We start from the raw sequence: 9619 nt of genomic DNA, 5'->3' as shown, positions 1-9619 counted from the left end.
CTATTTAAGAAAAAAAAAAAAATCTTACACCTTTCTATTTCTTCAGTAAATCCCAGATAATTACAACCATTATAATGGCATAAACCTTTCCAAGACTTTTTGGTAATATGAAAGAATAAGAATATATTCTTATAAACAGGGTATTTCTAAGCTTCTTTTTATCATCTTTAGGTGTGTAATTGGACAGCTAAATTACTTATTTTCTCCATGTTTCTTCATGCTTTGATTAATTTTGTTGACTCTAGCCCCAAACTTGACTACGAGCTGACCCCTTTTTGTCACTTTTTAGTTCTCTTTCACTAAAAAGGCTTTGTAGATTATTCTAGCCTACCTCTTCCTTAAAATAATACAGAACCCTTAAATTGCAGAGGAAACTATTACTGTTTTAGACAGTATTTCACAAAATCAAAACTCTTTCTTCATATCTTTTAACAAGTCAAATATTCACCTCATTAATCTTATAAATTCTGTTTTACATACTTGTAAGTGTTGAACTAGTGAGAAGATAATCCTATAATCTTCAGCTTTTCTATTTTGACAGTCAGAATTCAGTGTGAAATTATGATTTATATCCAAATCAGAAATGTAACCAGAGATCTTTAATGCATGGATTCCAAGCTACTGACTTCAAATGCACAGAATTGTGGAGTGACATTTAAGATTCTGGGATTTAGAAAGTAACTGAACTATCCTGCCTTCTGCTTCTTACAAATTGTACACTTCATAATTTTTAGAAATCTTGTCTGAATACTCAGAGGTCTTTAATGTGTTTAATTCACATATGCTGTGGACTGATCCACAGATTTGTTAGTTGAATATTTCACCAGTCTCCCTTTCATTTAAGCAATTGAAATACAACAATGATGTTTTGGTTTGGCCAAGGACTTTGTGAGCCTCATGCTCTGCCAGGGAGGGGGGGGGGGAAGCCACGAAGAAGCAGAGACAGGACACCTGACCCAAACTGACCAAAGAGGTATTCCATACCACAGCACATCATGCCCAGGATGTAACTGAGAGTTACCCGGAAGGGCTGGTAGACGGCAGGGTTGGAGGAGGTATCGGTCAGTGCTTGGTTGGGCTGGGGGGGGGCAAGTTATCAGTCGGCTGGTGGTGAGGTGTTGTATTCTCTTCCTTTGTTATTTCCTTTATCATCATTATTATTGGTGGTAGCAGTAGTGATTTGTGTTATACCTTAGTTACTGGACTGTTCTTATCTCAGCCTGGGGGAGTTGCATTCTTTTGATTCTCCTCCCCATCCCTCCAAGAGCGGGGAAGGAGAGAGCCCCCAGGGGGAGGGGGATGGGGGGGATGGGGGGTTGGAATGTGGGCCTCGATTGCTTCCAGCCTGGCACCACTCACTGGGAGTGAGTGAACAAGCTCTCTGGCTAGGTTTAAACCACGACAGCTTCCCATAGCCTCCTTCAGGCATCCCCTGCTCTGGCATGGGGTCCTCCATGTGCCGCAGGGGAATATTTGCTCTACCATGGACTCCATGGGCTGCAGGACAAGACCTACTTCACCACGGACCTCCACAGGCTGCAGGGGCACAGCCTGCCTTCACCATGGTCTTAACCACAGGCTGCAGGGGAATCTCTGCTCCGATGCTTGGAACACCTTCTCCTTCTACACTGGCTTTGGGGTCTGCAGAGCTGTTTCTCTCACATATTCTCACTCCTGTCTTCTCACTACTGCTGGTGTTGTCAGGGTTTCTCCCCTCACCACCACCTCCCTTCTTAAATAAGTTATTCTAGATGTGCTGACACAGTTGCTGATGGGTTCGCCCTTTGCCAGCAGTGGGTCCGTCTTGGAGCCAGCTGTCATTGGCTCTGTTGAACGTAAGGGAAGCTTCTAGAAGCCTCTGGCAGAAGCCACCCTGCTGCGAATACATTGCCACACAAACTGAAAACACTAATATATATATATATATATATGTATAAAATTTCACCGGAAATTTTGGATGGACAGATTATTAGAAAACAATAAATGAATTTTATTATGAGTTATTTTGAGAACATATCAACTTTGGATTAGAAATAACAGTTAGTTGCACATTTTCATCTTGGTCATTCTTGGCATATAAGTAGTAGCCTCTACTTTTGATGGAGTTCAGAGTTAATAAAACATCCTGGATTCTCTAGCTCAGTCAATAACCAGTCTCAGACTGTTTATTTTGTAAGATGGGCCCTTTGTTTGCTGTGCTTCTTTAGTGGTGACTAATAGGAACAATACCAGCTTGACAAGCAGCCTTTACCTAAAACTAACGTTGGCCTAACACATGAAACATAGATATGCATTGAATATGGATAATTGCAAATAAACATGAATGTGAAAGTATAATAATGAAACTCAAGGACATTCCAGCTGCATGGTAGTAAACATCACTTAGCAACAACCGAAAACATCGGTTTCACCAACACTGTTCCCAGGCTGGAAGTCAAAACACAGCACTGCACCAGCTACCACAAAGGAGAAACATGACTGTTACTGCTGAACCCAGGACATTATCCACCCCTTATTCCATACCATTCATGTCATGCTCAGATCCCACATTTTCAATACACCATTGCTCTCCCACATATATACATCCATATACATACAGACCAAGAGAAAAAGACCATTTTCTTAGTGCATGAACCAATCCCCATAATGCTGCCGAGTCCATTCAGTCCATGATATCACGTTGCATCTCTTGTAACAATCTTTCAGGGCAGGAAAGGCTGTGTGCAGTATTGGATCGTTGCCTGCTGATACTGGTCGTTCCTTTACTGCGGAACTCATCTGGTTCTATCAAAGTTCATTCTCTGTTGGGATGATGGTTGGAGGGAAGTCAGGGCCAGTCGCTGGTGACCTGAAGACATCTAGCTGATGGGCTATAAAAGTGTTACACAGCAAGCAACAGCATACAATTGAGTTCACTGGCTGTTTTCCCCTAAAATCAAATCCCCTTGAGGTATACATCGGACTTCCCCATCTTCCCGCATTACCCACCAGGTATATCCAGGTCCCTGAGCAAAAGCAATCCCACGAGTGGGTTTGCCTTTACCTGAAGCAGGAATAACCCGTCTTCCCCAACAAATTCTTCATATGCACCACGGGAACTTTGTCCCCCTCTACAATATGTAAAAGTTCTGACTAGGCTGGGCCAGCCCCATTGGCAGATCCACTGGTGTTGACCAACCAGGGGGCCTTTGGTTAAGTGTGTATCCCAAAGCTTGAAAGTTCCCCCACCCCTTACTCTCAGTGTAGTTTTTAACAGCCCCTTGTACCGTTTGATTTTCCCAGGGGCTGGTGCATGGTAGGGGATGTGATATACCCACTCAATGCCATGCCCTTTGGCCCAAAATATCTATAAGGTTATTCCGGAAATGAGTCCCATTGTCTGACTCAATTCTCTCTGGGGTGCCGTGTCGCCACAAAATCTGTTTCTCAAGGCCCAGGATAGTGTTCCGGGCAGTGGCATGGGGCACAGCGTATATTTCCAGCCACCCGGTGGTTGCTTTTACCATGATAAGCACATGGCGCTTGCCTTGGCGGGTTGGTGGCAGTGTGATATAGTCAATCTGCCAGGCCTCCCCATATTTATACTTCAACCATCGTCCTCCATACCAAAGAGGCTTTAACCGCTTGGCTTGTTTAATTGCAGCACATGTTTCACACTCATGAATAACATGGGCAATAGTGTCCATTGTTAAGTCCACCCCTCGGTCACGGGCCCATCTATATGTTGCATCTCTGCCCTGATTGCCTGAAGTGTCATGGGGCCACCGGGCCAAAAATAATTCACCCTTATGTTGCCAATCTAAGTCCATCTGAGCCACTTCAATCTTAGCCGCTTTATCCGCTTGTTGGTTGTTCTGGTGTTCCTCAGTGGCCCGACTCTTGGGTACATGGGCATCTACATGACGTACCTTCACCACCACGTTCTGCACCCGGGCAGCAATATCTTTCCACAGTGCAGCAGCCCAGGTGGGTTTACCTCTGTGTTGCCAGTTGCTCTGCTTCCATTGCTTCAACCACCCCCACAGGGCATTTGCCACCATCCATGAGTCAGTATAGAGGTAAAGTACTGGCCACTTTTCTCGTTCAGCAATGTCCAGGGCCAGCTGGATGGCTTTCACCTCAGCAAACTGACTCGATTCACCCTCTCCGTCAGCAGTTTCTGCAACTTGTCGTCCAGGACTCCATACAGCTGCCTTCCATCTCCAATGCTTTCCCACAGTACAGCAAGACCCATCAGTAAACAAGGCATACTGCTTTTCACTTTCTGACAGTTTATTATATGGTGGGGCCTCTTCAGCATGCATCACCTCCTCCTCTGGTGACATTCCGAAATCTTTGCCCTCTGGCCAGTCCATGATGACTTCTACAATTCGTGGATGGGATTTCCTGTTCGAGCTCGTTGTGTAATTAGTGCAGCCCATTTACTCCATGTAGCATCAGTTGCATGATGTGCAGAGGAGACCCTGCCTTTGAACATCCAGGCCAGCACAGACAACCGGGGTGCCGGGAGGAGCCGTGCTTCAGTGCCAATCACTTCCGAAGCAGATCAAAACCCTTCATAGGCTGCCAGTATCTCTTTCTCAGTTGGGGTGTAGCTGACCTCAGATCCTTTGTATCCCCGACTCCAAAAGCAGAGGGGTCGACCTTGAGTCTCCCCTGGAGCTTTCTGCCAGAGGCTCCAGGTAGGACTGTTCTCCCCAGCTGCAGTATACAGTACATTTTTTACCCCTGGCCTGGTCCAGACTGGTCCAAGGGCTACTGCATGAACTATCTTGCGTTTAATTTGCTCAAAGGCTTGTTGTTGCTCAGGGCCCCATTTAAAATCATTCTCCTTCCGGGTCACATGATAGAGAGGGCTTACAATCGAACTGTAATTTGGGATGTGCATTCTCCAGAACCCCACTGCACCCGAGAAAGCTTGCATTTCTTTCTTATTAGGTGGTGGAGACATTGCTGTTATCTTGTTGATCACATCTGTGGGGATCTGTCTACGTCCATCTTGCCATTTTATTCCCAAAAATTGAATGTCCTGTGCAGGTCCCTTGACCTTACTCCGTTTTATGGCAAAACCAGCTTTTAGCAGGATTTGGATTATTTCCCTACCTTTCCCAAAATCTTCTTCCACTGTATTGCCCCACATGACAATGTGATCAATGTATTGTAGGTGTTCTGGAGCTTGCCCCTGTTCCAGTGCAGTCTGGATCAGTCCATGGCAGATCGTAGGGCTGTGTTTCCACCCCTGGGGCAGTAGGCTCCAAGTGAACTGGACACCCCTCCAAGTAAAAGCAAACTGTGGCCTGCACTCTGCTGCCAAAGGAATTGAGAAAAATGCATTGGCAATATCAGTCGTGGGATACCACTTGGCTGCCTTTGACTCTAGTTCATGCTGAAGTTCTAGCATGTCCGGTACGGCAGCACTCAATGGTGGTGTGACTTCATTCAGGCCACGATAGTCTACTGTTAGTCTCCATTCTCCATTAGACTTTTGCACTGGCCATATGGGGCTATTAAAGGGTGAGCGGGTCCTGCTGATCACTCCCTGACTCTCCAGTCTATGGATCAGCTGATGGATCGGAATCAGGGAGTTTCAGTTGGTGCGATATTGCCGCCGGTGCACAGTTGTGCTCTAATTGGCATTTGTTGTTCTTCAACTTTCAGCAGTCCCACAGCAGAGGGATCCTCTGAGAGACCAGGCAAGGTGGACAGCTGCTCAATTTCCTCTGTCTCCAAAGCAGCAATACCAAAAGCCCACCGGTACCCTGTTGGGTCTTTGAAGTACCCTCTCTTGAGGTAGTCTATGCCGAGGATGCATGGAGCCTCTGGACCAGTTACAATAGGGTGCTTTTTGCCATCTATCTACTAGAGCCTTATACTTCTGTGGGACTGATGTGCCAGGCCATCTGATCCGCACAGACCAGTAAATCCGATTGTCCCCTACCTCCACTTGGCTGGAGGCAGGGCCCCTCTAATGGTCATCACAACGTTGGACAAATAAGTCTTGTAGAAAGGGATTATTCTTCTTTATCACAGGAGCTGGAGTAAAATCAGCTCTTTCACTCCACCTGGGAACCTGCTCACCAGGGACTGAAGCCGCAGCTTCCATGGAATGATCAACCTTGACCTTTCTTCTCCTCTTCAATTCATGCACCCATTCCTCCAGAGCTGACGTAGGTTTTCCCTCCCACTTTCTCACGTCGTCTCAGTGATCTTGCAGGTAAAACCATAGGGTGACCCATGGCGTGTACCTCCTATATCTTCTCTTTCAAGCAGTAGGACACCTCTTGTTAATAGCTGAGACGTGGGTTGGTACATGTGGGGAGCTGGATAGATCAGGTAGATCGACTCTCAATTGTTTGAACTCCTGGGATAGCTTTTCTGCAGCTGAAGTGATGGAAGGGGTGAGATTGTCTTCAAACTCTTGGAGGTTATGAATCATTTCATCCACCGTTAGTGGTACTATGTCATTCCAGGTTATTGTTGTCAATGAATGAGCATGTGATGTCAGTGCATTCCATGTAAATTTCTGCCACGTGGGTTGTGCCCATTCGATTTCATCTGGATCTATGGGTGCATCCCTGTCATTCAGCTTGATGTGATAGATCATCTCTACAATGGCTGATTCCCTCAGAGACTGGATGCCTTTTTCTAGAGTAGTCCACTTGGCTGAATGACTCATAACATCGCCCTTGTATGGAAACTTTTCTTTCACAGCAGCCTAGAGCTGCTTCCAAAGGCTGAGGGATTGTTTCTCTCTTGCAATTGCTTTGTCAATTCCCCCTTCCCTATCAAGCGATCCCAGCTGCTTAGCTTCCCTACTTTCTAGTTTGTGACCATCAACCCCATTGTCCCAGCATCAGAGGAGCCAAGTGATGATGTGCTCCCCTGGTTGATGGGTAAAATCTTTTCACATATTCCGTAGCTCGGTTCAGGTCCGGGGTCGAGAAGTCCCGGTAGTAAGTGCATTGCCATTGTTTCTTCATCTTGTTTCTTCATCTTTCTTGCCTTTTTTTTGCTTTTCCCCTTGCATACACAGGCAACTGATATTTGTACAAACTGGTCCTCTGGTTCAGCTGCACTGATTATCACTGTGGTTGGAGTGGCTGCAGTATCTGTTGTCAGGGTTTGGGTAGCTGCTGTACTTGTCACTGGGGTTGGCGTAGCTGCTGTGCTTGGAGCTGGAGTAGCTGCACCGTCTGTTGCTCTCAGTTTGCATAGCTACTGCACTTGTCGCTGGGGTTGGTGTAGCTGCCGTATTTGGAGTTGGAGTAGCTGCGTTGTCTGTTCGTTGCCATAAGATCCAGGGACATTATTTTCCTTTTCAAGGTTCTGGATAGTGTTGAACAGGGCTCTGTAAGCATAGACCAAGCCCCAGCACATTGCCATGATTTGTCCCTCTCTGGTATGATCAGAATGACAACACACCTCATTTAAGTGTTTTACTATTTTCTATATTTTGCACTTGTTCAGTGGTGAAGTTCCAAAGCACTTGGGGGGCCCATTGGCCTAGATACTTGCCCATACTATCCCACACACCCTGCCACTCGTGACTGTCCAGCCTCAGGGAAAATCTCTTGGTCCTCCTATATCGTCATCTAACCCTAGACAATACCCAAACCCGACTCTGCTTAACTCTTGAGATCAGACAAAATGCCCGTTGTAAAACATACTCTATGCATACCAAGATGGTGATCCCCATCACAATCAGCAAGCAGGTCTCAAGGGTACCCAAAGGCCATTCAAAACCTTCAGAACTCTCAGATGATGCTGTAAACGGACTGGTGGGGGCAGGGCTGGGAACGTAAGGTAATGTCTCCTTCACGGGTTGACCATACGAGGAGGGGAAAAGATGTGTAATTGCTAAACACTTCTGTTATATACCTCCCAAAGTATAGAGGTGGTGACCACACCGGGAACGCAAGCCAGATCAGTTTCATGATCAATGGGTTTATTGTATTACAAGTCGTTACCATAAAGTACAGTGAAACAAGAACCTTAGCCCAAGACCCCTAGCCAATAAACACTAACACAGCAAATACCAGCTGTAAGTAACTGAGATCAAGAGCAACAACTCTGAGAGCCAATAAATCAGCATTGTGATGAGTGACTATTAATCCGAAACAATGAATGCTTATCACAAATACAATTAGACACACTCTGGTCAGATCTGTTGTTATCTCAACCCTTTGGGCCCCATGCTGGGCACCGTGAAGAACTGTCATGGTTTAAGCCCAGTCAGGAACTCAGAACCACGCAGCCACTCTCTCACTCCCCCCTCCTCCTTCATTCCTCCCACTCCTGGAAGGATGAGGAGGAGAGTTGAAAGAATGCAACTCCCATGGGTTGAGATAAGAACAGTCCAGTAACTAAGGTATAACACAAAACCACTACTGCTGCCACCAGTAATAATAATTATAAGGGAAAAAACAAGGGAAGAGAATACAACCACTCATCACCCGCCAACTGATACACAGCCTGATCTGAGCAGTGACCTAACCCTTCCAGTTAACTGCCCTCAGTTTATATACTGCGCATGACGCGCTGTGGTGTGGAATACCTCTTTGGTTAGTTTGAGTGAGGTGTCCTGTCTCTGCTTCCTCCTGACTTTCCATCCTCCCTGGCAGAGCATGAGACTCAGAAAGTCCTTGGTCAGAGTAAATGTTACTGAGCAGCAACTAAAAACATCAGTGTTATCAGCATTGTTCCCAGGCTGAAAGTAAAAAACACAGCACTGCACCAGCTGCTAAGAAGGAGAAAAATGACTGCTACTGCTGAACCCAGGACAATAGCATAACTTTAGCACCAGACACCAAATGGTAATGCATTAAAAATGTACATAACAATTATACATACATATGTATGTGTGTGTGTGCATTTGTGTATACAGACACAAATGCAATATAGTTCTCTAACTGGACACCAGATGGTAATGCATACTAGAGCAGACACAAAGGTATTAGAAAAGCCAGTGGTCAGATCCATTCATATGGTGGTGAAAACCTGTTTGCTTTTGCAGTATTGGCAGACAATGCATGATGAAGTTTTTGATGAAAGGAGATGGGGGAAATGGCTGTGAGTTCTTTATATTCTTAATGACTTTAAGCTGGAGGAGTTTAGATTAAGATAAGGTCTTCATAAGAAGTTCTTCCGTAAGAGGGTTGTGAGACACTGGCACAAGTTGCCCAAAGAAGTGGTAAATGCTCCATCCCTGGCAGTGTTCAAGGCCAGGTTGGATGGGGCTTGGAGCAACCTGGTCTAGTGGAAGATGTCCCTGCCCATGGCAGCGGGTTGGAACTGGATGAGCTTTAAAAGCCCTTTCAACCCAAACCAGGCTGGGATTCTATGACAGGGGAAGGAAATCAATAAAATACATAAAAAGTTATTATTTTTACTTGTTTACTTTACATTCTTCTCCAGTTATCAGCAGGGTTCATTTCTGCTTTACAGTCTTGGTAACAAGGGATATCTTTTCCACAATGAGTGCGACTGTCCAAAGACAACAGCTCTACCCACTAATCTGTTTCACTGAGTGGCCTCTCTTACCATGTTCATGTTAAACTAAAGCATACTGCCGTAATAATGCATGACAACCTGCTTGTTTCACAGGTCTGTCATATATTTA

The sequence above is a fragment of the Pezoporus occidentalis genome, unplaced genomic scaffold, assembly GCF_034315485.1.
Source record: "Pezoporus occidentalis ecotype Australia unplaced genomic scaffold, CSIRO_AGI_Poc_V1 ctg427, whole genome shotgun sequence".
In the NCBI taxonomy this organism is placed as follows: domain Eukaryota; kingdom Metazoa; phylum Chordata; class Aves; order Psittaciformes; family Psittacidae; genus Pezoporus; species Pezoporus occidentalis.
This window is presented reverse-complemented; position numbering follows the sequence as displayed.